A 12,846-nucleotide genomic window follows, 5' to 3' on the forward strand; every position below is an offset into this window, starting at 1 on the left:
CTCTCTCTCTCTCTCTCTCTCTCTCTCGTCCGCAAGAAGTACAGCCGAGTATAACGAAGCCTGCAAGGGATGATGACGATTACGCGGCCGCGGCAATGGGTCATGGACGTCCTCTTTCTCTTACTCCGGCGCTGAAATTTCAGGAAGATTAGAACGCGAGAGGAAAGTGGGAACCGCAGCGGCCCCGGGATATATACCTTGCGGCTGCTCCACCGCGCGCCCTGGAATATTAATACGCGGCCGGGGCTGAGCTCTCTCCGCTGCTGCTACTCTTTGGCGACGAATCTCCTATACTCTCTCTCTCTTCGCGTTTCATCAAAAGCATCGGATCTTTGATGTCGCGAGAGCTCGAACTTCGGATGGACGCTCGTGGTTTGTTTCAGGCGAGAGAGAGGAATGTAAGGTATATGACACCACTTTGAATATTTCACGTCAGACTGGCTGCGGCTTATTCGATAAACATTTCACCCAATTCTGTCATTCGCGCGAGACTATCATTCGATTAATCGACCTATTTACTCGCTCATAATATACCCTCAATAAACCGAATAACGCGCGAATACTTCAGCCGAGCTGCGCACATAAAAACCCGATACATTCCACACGCGCCGTGCACAAATGAGATATAACAGCCGACACTCCTTCATATAATTTTCACGAATAATCACTCGGCGCAGCCGCGCGTCGCGCAATAACGCGTCAATTTTAATCAAGCGCGCGAATTTTTACGGGAAAAGTTTTAATTTGCATCGCCGAGAGCAAACTCGATACGCGAAACGGCCGCTGCCACTCTGTTTGATATTTCTTGCTGGCCAGCGAGTCCTCGTTTATACATATACACATATGCATACGACGTGTACGTGTGAATCGAGCGCGTGGAAACACGTATTTGCTCTTCGCGCGAGCAAACATTCGGCTGCGATTTGACTGGACGCTAGCCGCCGCGCATATATATCGGGCAGCGCGATGTCGATCGACAGAGACGGACCATTGGCCGTGTGTGCGGTTTTCCCCTCTAACTCGACAGTTTGCCGCGCGGCTCGGTTTTGTTATACGTGTTGCACTTTGCCGATGGGCTAAAAGCTTATATGCTAGACCAGATAGACTTATCGATTTTGCATCGAAGTAGCTACAGCCATCGTTACCGGAATTAATACGTAAGTTCGTATACCACGCACGAGAGACGATAACGAACGACACGTCGCGGGGTCTGCAATCGGTTCTTCCTCCTCGCGCTGTACCGGCGTCAGTCCGTCGTTTCGACCGCAGCATCAGCGCAACGGAGAAATTGGACGCGAAGCGAATCGCTCTCGGACTCTGCAACTCAGCACGTCTATCGGCGCAACAATTAGCTAATGCACCAGCCTGATGGCGCTCGAGCACACACACACACACGTGCAAGTGCAGACTTAGCTGTACGGCTTTTACGAGCTCTCGGCGGGCTCTCTGCGATGCTGGAAAGGGCGAGACGACCTTGCATCCCTCTCATTTGAACCGATCGTACACACTCGTATAGGTCGTTCATATATATAGGTACGCAGCGTTTATCTCTCTCGGTGTACACCGGTAATTGCGGCCCATAAAGCCCAGCTATCACGTAGTTATACGTCGGAGCGGTATAGAGCTTGAAAAAGTGACGGACCAGCGCTCCTGGCTTCGTTCCAGCTTCTCTCCTTATTTCCCATTTCCGCGGGGGAGGGACTAGTCTGACTTGTTCCCTCTCGATCGCGCTTTGTCAGTGGCAACTGCTTATTGACAATTTCCCGGAACGAAGCGCGTGTCGCGGCCATGTCGAATGCCTGCACAGCTGCCGTAGTAGTGAAATATATTTCTTCGGGAAATGCTCGCCGCGGGCCGCACTGCCGCCGGATGTCTAATTGGTTTGTAACGCGCCGGAATTTCGCTATCGTAACGAGCCGTTATTATTGCCGTTTTAGTTATATTATACCGCAGTCGGGTGCGAAATAGGCGTCTTTTCGTGTCGGTCGTTTAAAGCTATGTATTATTCAGAGGGAAAAAAAGTACTGCAAGCACTAGATCGACCGTCACACGTCATCGCGTGTCTGTGCACTATAGTGTGGCCGAGGATCGGCGGGATCGTTACAGAAAAAATAATTAATCGCGTCGTCCATTCATGCCGGTCCACATAAATTAACCGAATAATTCAACACTTGCAGACCGCTTCTCGGCAACTAGTTTTAATCACCGAATAACACAATATACGACCCCAACACTTCCGGAGTAGAGAATTCGAATTCCCCGCGAATCCCAGACACGTCACTTACAATTTTATCAACTACTCTTCATCCATATTATAGAGCCTCGCGCGCATAGCATACATATACAGAGGGAGAGCGCAAGGAGCAGCAGCTAGTGGGTTGCATTCTCCGCTTGCTATATCTAGATACGCTTCCTCGCATAGTCGGCGCGTGTGGCGACGGAACGCGCGCAGCTGTGGCAGTTGACAAAATTGCGATCGCGATTCCCGGCATTCGCCGAGAGAGAGAGAGAGAGAGAGAGAGAGAGAGAGAGAGAGAGAGAGAGAGAGAGAGAGAGAACGTGTGCGGTGGCGTTATACGTATTAAGCTCTATCTTCGCCGTTAATGCGCGCCGACGACTCGTACGTGTTATATACTTGAGCATTTTCGTCGCTCTGTTGGTCAGGGTCGCCGCGGAGTTTCAATTCGTTTTTCGCCAAGGATCGAATTCGCGTTATGTAAGTTAGAATCGGTATACAGCCAGTCGTCTGTGCATACGTGTGCTTTCATTCATGAATCGATTTTGTACTTGCCGCAACTATATAAAAAACAATTCATTCTCGAGGGGCTTTGCCGCCGTATAATATGCGCGCACGTTCGTCGCTGCTTCGAAAGAACTGTTATACGCGAGCGCTATGTACTGCGGCACTCTATTGTATAGAAGTTTAAATTGAATATTATTATCGCCCAGGGGTAGAGCTCTCCCTACACACATACAGCACACATTTCCAATAGTTTTCTTCTCTCTCTCGTGCGGTGTATAAACTCAAAATCCTCCTAAGCGCGGAAACGAATGAAATTCACGAGTTTATAACTCTGTTTTTCCTAGCGGGAATAAACTCGTTTTCCTCTTCTTGCCCCGTCGCTGCCACGGCCGGGTTTAATTGAAATTGCGAATCGAATATGCCCGGAGGACGCGTTACCCGTTAAATTGAAACTCGAAGCAAATGGACTTTGATAAATGCGCGACGGGCGCGTCACCGCGATATCGCGTTCAGTTGCTAAATTGAATAGCAATAATTACGCTCGGACGTTATATTTTAAACGCGGGTTGGTGTACAGTTAAAAAACAGCCGCATCGCGCGAGTGAATTATTCATCGACGCGATCCAGCTGCGACTCTATATACACCGACGTCCAAGAACACGATGAGAAATTAGTTGCATGCCCGCTAGTATTACCATTTTTCCAAAAGACGAGCGAGAGCCTAATCGACGCGCGCGCCGAGGAAAAAAATCAAGGTCAAGACAATCAGGTGGAAAAAGGTTGAAATTTGCCTCAAAGCGAAACCCTGACCCATATTTGCCTCTCCTCTCTCTCTCTCTCTCTCTCTCTCTCTCTCTTTCTCTCTTCGCTTAATTAAGCCCCCTTCGCGAAACTAACTCAAGACACGAGCTCGAGTTAGGAAAAAATAGGCGGAGAGGAGAGTATCCCTCTCGGCTGACACGAGGTACGTGTCAAGCGCACAGTGGGTATACTGTACACAAGCCGAAACTTACGGTTGACCCCGTGGAGGACCATCGTGCGTCGTGATGATCAGAGCAGCGGCTCGCCTTGTGTCCTTGTGTGTAGGTGCAGTGCGCACGCGATGTGATAGGTAGAACCTGATGAAATCGGGGCCGACTCGTTTCCACTGCGATTCTGCGTCTTAACTCATGTTTTTCACACACCCGCCCCTCTCCTCGTCAAGAGGATCATACGTCCGCGACCGAGAGAGAGCCTCACTCGAGTCCACGTGACATGGTCCTCGCGCACGTCAGAGTGGTGATATACTATATATATATAGGTTGCACTTGTCTCGCGCACAGAAAAAAGGGGCGAATTATCCGGTGCGTAGCACACGTCCCTCACTGTATAATGTACGAAACGCCGATGTCAAGCGCGGCGAGAGAGATGCTACAGTTGCTGCGTCGCGTGCGTATGCGTGTACTATAGAACTGACACGGTACGGTATAGACGGTGCGAATCGCTGCTGCCGCTGGCTGTAGTCGGAGTCGACTCGCGGGCGTCGCAGTGACTGGCGAGCATTGCGACGCCCCCTCCTTTCTCAACCCCGCTTTCGTTCGCCCCACGTTGCAACCCCCTGCCTCTCTCTCTTTCTCCCACCCCAAAGCGCGCACGCTCCTTTGCTCTCTCTCTCTCTCTCTCTCTCCCTCCTTTTTCTCCGCGAGCCGCCGCTGCTGTGTACTTCACTCGGTCGTCGCTTATGCGCGTGTGCGGAGCCTCTCTCTCTCTCTCTCTCTCTCTCTCCCTCTTTCCTTGTTACTCGCTCCGCTGTTATTGGCATTATCGGCTCGCTCTCTCTCTCTCTCTCTCTCTCTCTCTTTCTTCGCACACACTATAGCACTGCAGCAGCAGCAGCTTTCCGACAGCAGCGATGCGTTGGGATTTTTTCTCGCACGCGACGACGAGTTTCTAATTTCCTCTCGCGCTCTATCTCTACACCTGTTTTCCCCTGACGCTTTCTCATTATTTTAACATACTTTTCCAATTTGCCTAATGCGCGCCGGGCGCTCGGTAAATCTCGTAGCTGCTGCCTCGTCGAAAATTGAATTGCAAAAGTAATTATTCTCTCTCCTCTCCGCTACTGTTGCTGCAGTATCCATTATCAATATTTTCTACGTGTATGCTCTGTTTTCCCGCGCAGCTCTCCTCGATTTCAGCACACAGATATCTTTCTCCTCGCGCTGAAATATTCCGTTCCCCCGTATATTTTTCCACGCAGTCATCATTGCTCCCTCTCTTTCGTGTGTATATAGGTGTACGTAGCCGTAGACGAGAGAGAGAGAGAGAGAGAGGGAGGGAGCGAAGCGACAGTCCGTCTCCGCGTCTGGCTCGACGCGCCCCCCTCGTACACGGCCGTGTGGCAGTAGTCACACGACGAGTGCGCGACGGGGGTGGCTGCTGTCACGTGATGTGTGCGCGAGAGCTCGCCTCGACCAATCGCCGGGCGCACTACGTCATAGCAGCGGTTCTCACCGGGAAAACCAGAGGCGCTTCGCGGAAAGACGGCCTCGTAAAATGCATCAGTCATCGGCTCCTCCAGAGTTTTCGGGCTAAACAGAGAGACGTGCGCAGGGGTAGCTCGCGACCCTCTCTTTTTTTCGTGGTGCAACAAAATTCCGATGAGCTGCTTCGTTCCCCCTTCGATCTTTTCTACAGAGATATTATTGACTTTTTCGTCCCATCTACTTGAATCTATAATTGCTCGCCGTCGCGGTGCAGGGGCTTATACATGCCGGTTATGAATTTCGGGGGATCGCCGGGTTACGCCGCATTGTTTCAGTCGACCCAATGGGCACATACTATACCGCTGCTGGCTCGTCTTCGAGAGCAGTCGCTGCTACTCCGGATGTATAGGTTTACATTATTCATCTGCACGGTGGGAATCGATATTTACACGTCTGCTACTTACATCTCGCTCGCGAGCGTATTATGAACGTCGTTGATATACGCTTCTATGTGTATATAAGGGCTCGCGTGTACGAGGGAACAAGCGAGCGACTACTGTCGATATTTCAGTCATATAGACGTCGACGTTGAAACTTTGTTGCGCGAACGCGTGAATATATCGTTTCGATCTCGTATTTATAGCTCGGAAAATCAATGCTTATAACTCTCTATACACGAGCTCTAATATCAAGCGCGGAAGTTAAACGTTTTCCGAAAATAAGAAAGAGCAGGAGAGAGCCGCAGAACTGCGCAGCTGCCCTGCCCGCGTCTTAACAAGCGGCCAAACATTTAGCCTCGGGTAAACAGCGGCAGTATATAGCGGCGCGCGCTCTACTACCAACAATCTCACCCTTTACCTTAATTAACTCTCGAAGTAAAGTTCGCCGCGGCGCACTGAAGGCTGTGCAGCAGCGGCGCTGTTCTCGCGGCATAAAATTACCCGAGCCGCGTTCGCCTCTTCAAATTCAAAAGCGCTCAGCTCCCACATACAGAGAGGAAAAGTGGTATAGATACACCCGACTATAGCCGCGCACCTTTATTAAAGAGCACGAGAGAAAAATCTCGAACTTGCGTCGAGAGGACGATGCCGTGCGGTGTCTATAGTGTTTTCTAGCCAAAATGAAATTCCTCGGCTGCATAGCCGCGGGAGGGTCGACTATCGCGCGCGAGTGTGTGGGTGTGCGCAGTGTACGGCGTGTGCGCCGCGTATAAATCAGTCGGGATTTCTCTTGAAAAATTTCCCGAGCCTTCTCGCGGCCGTTAGCATGCTACGTAGCACTGCGCGCGAGTTATCTCTTCTCGCCCTTCTTCCTATGCCTATGTATGAATATATACTTCTGGACGGAATCGAGGAGAAAATCAGGTCGAACTCACCAACGATGAAAATTTCGGGGAGGGCCACGCTCTGTTGCTTTTATTTTGCACATAGCTGCATCAGTGCACGCGTGACGCAGTTTATCTATGCTTTGTTTACGGATGCTGAAAAATCAGTCTGGGACACATTCCATTACTTCCGCGGTTAAAACACTCGGCGAGCAGCTCTCGCGCGGGTATAGAGTGCGATTGATTGATACATAAAAGCGCGACACACTCGTGCCATGTGCGCCGTGGCGTCGAATATATTTATACATTTGTATAGGTGTGTATAGAGCTCTATTATGCGCGTCGTGACGATTTCTGCCTTGCGACATCGATTCAGAAGGGTATTTATATACCCGTATAAGAGGGCGCAGATTGAAATCTTTTTTCCGATCAGCAAAATGAAAGATTTTCACTCTCTCAGCCACGTCCTTCAGTGTGTGTGTGTGTCGAAGAAATCCGCCTACCGCGTCTATGTGGATTCGAGAGAGAGAGAGAGAGAGAGAGAGAGAGAGAGAGAGAGAGAGAGAGAGAGTAGCGGTGTGTAAGGAAATGAAAACATACACGCGAGAGACCTGGTTTTTTAATTGCTTGTATTTTAGTATAGCGGCCGTAATTAAATTGCGTTTCGCTCACGGCGCTTCAAAGTGTGTATACGCGAAAGCGAGAGAGCACGAATCTCATTTGCCTGCGCTGAAGAAGTATACGTGGCGCCGAGAGAGAGAGAGAGAGAGAGAGAGAGAGAGAGAGAGAGAGAGAGAGAGAGAGAGAGAGAGAGAGAGAGAGCGAAGCGGAGAAAAAAAGAGCTAGCACAGAGAGACGAGGCTGTATATGGCGAGTTGCAATCGAAAGAGCATTTAATTGCATTTCCCGCGGCAGAGAGCTGCTGAGGAATTCGAAAGAACGCTTCAAAAGCCGACGCTTGAATTGCCTTTTTCACGAATGGCTTATACAGTCCCCGGCTCTGTGATGCATTCATAATAAGCTGATCCTTTTTCCCAAAGAATATTACGAATAATCATTAATTCTACAGCCTGGCCGCGTCTTGCCCAACCTCGACTCTTACTACTCGCCATCCTCCAAACTCTCTCGCAGTAGCTTTTCGACTTCGCGTCGATAAAATGGGGTCAAACTCCGCACCCACGCGAAAGCTGCACAAAAGAGCGCGAGCATTTAAAGCATCGGCGCAACCATTACCGCGCGCGCGGAAACGCTCGTAAATCGGTCCCGGCGTACACGCTCGCGCGATAATTATTGCCGGACGATTTTATTCGTCGGCGCCGCGAGAGGGCTGCGGACGCCGTTTAGGTGAATACGTCAGACAGCTGGCTCGCCATCGGAATTTATGATCCTTTGCGCGCGCGAGAGAACCGTTCATCTCCGCTATCGCCCCCCCCCCCCCATCTCTCTCTTTGGCTTCTCCCGCGACGCACGCCAGCGACCATTAGCGCGCCACACACGCGAATCGACGCGCGTGTATACTGCGTAAATCGCCATCGATTGTTTTGACGCGCGCATAGCCCGCGCGCCAGCCTCCCTCAGTACTATAGGTATAGGCTCGTTCAACGGCCGGCTGCGCGATTTAACGGCATCGATCTAATTGTCCCGATGTATGCGCGTATGTTTGTTAATGGGCTATCTCGTTGTTGCTTCACCGATTACCTCGTGCACGACTGTATATGGCCCGAGGTGCGTAGGCGGAGAACCGTGTGCATATAGGTGGGACTCGCTTTGTTTTGTTTTCAGGGTATACAACGATATTGCGTTTCAGAGCTTGTTTTTTTACGCACAGTACATATCCTGGAAACATAGATAGAGTTTCGTGTGTTTATTTTAAATTCGAACAAAAGTTTTTTTTTATCGACAGCAGACACGTTATTTATTTTATAAATGAAATTTATATACGATTGCATTATAATTGACACGTATCACAGTCGCAGTATATAATTATTCGGCTTCGCGACAGCATCAGCATGCATCAAAGCTGCATCGAATGCGCACACGTCTCGCAACGTGCGCGGCAGCTCTCGGCCTGATAAGTCGCGCGTGAAAATCCATTACCGGGGCGTAGATTTTCTGATTGGGACCGCGCGCAAAAAAGGAGATCAACGAGATAAAGAACATAATCCCGCACCTGCGCTCACTATCCCTCTCTCTGTCTTCTTTTTCCATCCGCGCGCCGTAAAAGCGACAGTAGGGATAGGAGAGAAAAAAGGAGGAGCGGAAAAGAAAGTCGTCTCTCGGCGATATTTCCCGCTCGTGTGCGTGTGCCCGGGTCATAAAAAATCAATTTCTGAGCGCCGCACGCCTCGGATGCTTCAGGCGCTTTTTCTCTACTCTCTTACGTCTATATGTATGTATATATATATACGTACACGTGTATTATCGCGCGAGCGCACGCGTCGACTTTAGCGCCCTTAACACGCCCCGCGACTTATTCGATCGAATATTTATTTATTCGACTGCGCGGCGCGACGCAGTCGTCGTTCTGCCAAGGGCCGACCTTTTTCCCTCTTTATTCCTCTCTCTCCCCCCCCTCTCTCTCTCTCTCTCGCGCGGTGTATACCGCGACGTACCTATATATATATAGAGAGCAAGCGAGAGAGTACAATGCCCTTTTCCATAGACATGCTTTTTTGCGCGCCTCGTCGCTCTTTCGACGCTTCATCTTTTTGCGGAGCCACTTTTTTCGGTTCCGCTCTCTCTCTCTCTCTCTCTCTCTCTCTCTCTCTCTCTCTCTCTCTCTCTCTCTCTCTCTCCGATATCGAATTCCCATAATCTTGATTATCCCTCGCGTTCGCTCAGCTCTGGCTTTATTAAAACTCACGTGCGTTTATATTCGGCGTGCAATAATAAAGATAATTGTTATTGGCTCTTCTTTCGCATATTAGCGCACAGAATTAATATCCTATATACATACAATCATCAGCATTTAATTAAAACGAAAACAGCGTTAACGCTCGAGTCGCGTCATGGCCGATATTTAACTCGCGGGAAATAGCTGCGAACGGTAGAGCTCGTGCAAAGAGCACCGCGAAGCGTAAAACGCGCAAATTATACACAAGGAAATTTTATTTCGCTCCAGATGACAAATTCACACGTTTATAACGATGATTAAAGAGAAATTAAAAATTTCACCCTCACCGCTGCGCGAGACCGAGTTCGAAAAACGTTGTGCTGACGCGAAAGCCCTTTAAACGCGCGCGGACATTTTCATTATTATATGTATACGCGCACACTGTACATCCAGGTCAATTTTTCATCAAAACGACGTCGAAAACAACGGTATGCTATGAAAAGAGAGAGCTCAAAAAATATCCAGCTAGAAAAATTCAGTACGACATCGGCCCCGCAGGCGCGAGTAGCAAAAAAAGTCCGGCACGCGCATTGAAATTTCAAATTCAATTACCAGCGAAAGCTCTCGGGACGATCCTAATCCGGAATTCATCGCGCCTTACCTACACATACGCACGCAAACATGCATATTCAATCCGGCATCAGAGGTGTTCTTTTTTCACTGCACCTTCATTCCTGTATAATATATAAGAGGGTGTGTGTGGCAACGCTCGAGCGAGTAAAGGGAAAAAAGGGGGCAAGATCAGCTAGCAGCGCGGATTACGCGGCGCCGCGCGCGCAGCTGGATACTCCCGGGCACTTTGAAACGACGCGCTGAAAAGTATGTCGCATTAATTAAAGCCTCGAAGCCTGCGTCGCCCGGAGCTTAATTCCCCGCTGCCTTTTTCTCTCCCGAACGGATCGCGCGCGCTGCTTTTTTCCGCCGACGCGGCGCCAGTGCTTGCGCTATATATGTATATATACTATACTGCTGTAGGCCCTAATTTTTTTTTTCGAGGATTATATTTTTCCGCTGCAGCGCGCGCGCGGACGCGGAAAATAAACTTTCCCCTCGTCGCACCGACGAGAGAAAGTATATACTCTATACGTTCACGCATACGCGGCGGAACAATTCAGCATCCGGGGCGTAATACACCGGCGAATATCGTTGAACTTCGCTGCCGGCCATTGTGAGCCAAAGCGTCGTTGGATTCCATCCGGAATTTTTGTCGAGCTTTTTGTTCGCCGGGTTTTATTGTGCACGGAGAGAGGCTGTTACGTGATGGATAATGACGCGAAATGCTCTCAATATTGCCGATTTGCACGTGACGGGAAACAATCGGCGCCTATGCGTGATGTGAAGCCGACGAAATTTATGCAAGGAGAAGAGCGTTCTCGAATCGGTAAATCAGAGGGCGAGAGAGAAAGAGCATAGGCATCAGCGGGATATTGGTGCAGGAAAGTTCGAGGGTATGATTCATTATAATCGAGGAAATTTATGCGACTCTCTCGGTAAGAAGTTCCGAGAGAACGCGAGCCACGAGCACTCGGAACTTTCGCGCGCGAGAACTGATAAAATTGCTCCTTGCGCGATGCAGCGGTCCGGGGGATCGAGAATCGAACTTTGATCGAGTCCTTGGACGCTTAATGAAGGAAATTCGCAGAGAATGGCCGGACTCGGCCGAGCGGAAGGGAATCGCTCGAGTCGCAGCTCGTGCAATATCCGTCCTTGAATTGAAACGTTATTGCGTTACCGATTTCTCCCGATTCGCGCCGAGTGTTTCTCCTATATATCGCCGGCGCACTTCTTCGAGCGGACTCATTAATTCTTCGGGGTCGAGCGCTGTGTGTATACTTTTATTGAATTCGTATTGCGCCAATACTCTCGTTGAACTATATTACAGATTCGGATTGATTGATTAACGTGTACTTAAATCGAAAGTCGAAATTGTGAAATCCACGACGGATACGTCTATTCTCGGCGTACCTATACATTCGAGCGTTGCAAATATTGATCGGCCGTTGTTAATTAGGAAGGAACAAACAGTCGATAAGCATCTCGAATCAACACGACCGGCACTCGAGATCCTGGCACAAGGACAGCAGACCTACGTGTGACACGCTTACGTGGCTCTGCTCATCTCGCATCCAACAATAGCCCTCTTCCTAATTACATCGGCTATATATTTTCCGTGACCTCGCGCTTCGAGTTTTTTTCCAAGCTCTAACACTGAATAATCCGCCGAAATATCGTCAACGTCTGCTACCGAATAACGATTGTTCCGCGCGTGGAGCCTCGGGAGGGAAGGGATGGCGCGATGTTCTGGACCCAGTCCAATTCTGCTCTCCTTTCTCCCTTTCATTCGACTCTTGTTTTTCAGCAGTTTTCCAGGGCGTCGCTTCAAGCTCTATCACTCTCTCTCTCTCTCTCTCTCTCTCTCTCTCTCTCTCTCTCTCTCTCTCTCTCTCTCGCTCGCTCTTCTACGACCGTTCGCGAAATAACGGAACCCGTTAACAATCCCCCGTGGTGTTTATCAAGATTTAGAGTGGTTGCCGGCCGCCCTTCGAATTTACCGCGAGAATCGAGTGCCAAGAGGCGAGCCGGCCTGCCCTCGCCTCCCGCAATGAGCCGAGAAGACACGGAGAAAAAAGTCGCGACGTCTTCGGGAATTAAGTAGGCTTCTGCTACGGATTCGCTTCATTGTCTACGACTACGGTATTGTACTCTATGTTCCGAGAGATCGGGAGGCGTTATTTCGCGAAGGGCTTATTTGAAACGGCGCGTTTAATCCTTCTCGTATTTCCCGTGCTGGCTAACGGCATATTTTCCGGATTGAAATACGGCAGCACGACTCGAGGCAGCTGTTTGTTGTTCGCGTTGTTGTTTATTTTCACTGGCGCGTAAAGCCGTAACAACGACGGCTCTGGCAATCATGTACATATTTATGTACGCGAGAAGAGCGACGAAAGCCCGGCAGCAACAACAACACCGACTTTCAAAGCATGACGAGGCTCTCTGATCGAAAAAACTCTGCAAAAAGCTGCGAGAGAGAAAAATTTCACCCTCGAAATACGCGAGTAATTGCCTCCGCCATTTGCAGCGGTGAAGAGCACACGCGAGCGCCGCTTCCGCGTCTCATGCCGATGTAAACGCGAAATCCGGGGACGAACGTCGCCTGCAAAAAAGGAGAAGGGTTGCAAGCTCTCTCTCTCTCGTTAAAAGTCGACAATGCCTCCGCGCGTACACACACGCCGACATGTACGCAGCGGGAGCGAAAACAAACGCTCGTCCGCGGCGCATCGCGCGTAGTGTATAGGGAAAATGCGAGTGGCTCTCATGACAAAGTGGGATGAAGCGAGACGGAAAACAGGGCTGCACAATGCCGCGCGCGCGGCTCCTGGCATTATTTTCCCCGTTTGCTGCGTCAGGCCGCAAGCGCCGC

The 12,846-nt window shown here is 50.0% G+C and overlaps 1 protein-coding gene across 11 annotated transcripts in view; it reads right to left on the reverse strand.

The window, feature by feature from the left end:
* The window catches only part of LOC100120281 (protein Fe65 homolog), an 84,269-nt gene that overhangs the window by 52,600 nt on the left and 18,823 nt on the right, over positions 1-12,846 (reverse strand). For 3 of the 11 annotated variants that reach the window (XR_004344678.1, XR_004344677.1, XR_001729380.3), the window contains exon 1: positions 3,757-4,279. The exons of the other annotated variants lie outside the window; for them this stretch is intronic. The gene's annotated coding sequence lies outside the window, so the exon portion shown is untranslated. Of the gene's footprint in view, positions 1-3,756; positions 4,280-12,846 lie in introns of those variants that run through there. 11 annotated transcript variants of the gene reach the window in all.

Source organism: Nasonia vitripennis, chromosome 2 (assembly GCF_009193385.2).
Source record: "Nasonia vitripennis strain AsymCx chromosome 2, Nvit_psr_1.1, whole genome shotgun sequence".
Taxonomy (NCBI): domain Eukaryota; kingdom Metazoa; phylum Arthropoda; class Insecta; order Hymenoptera; family Pteromalidae; genus Nasonia; species Nasonia vitripennis.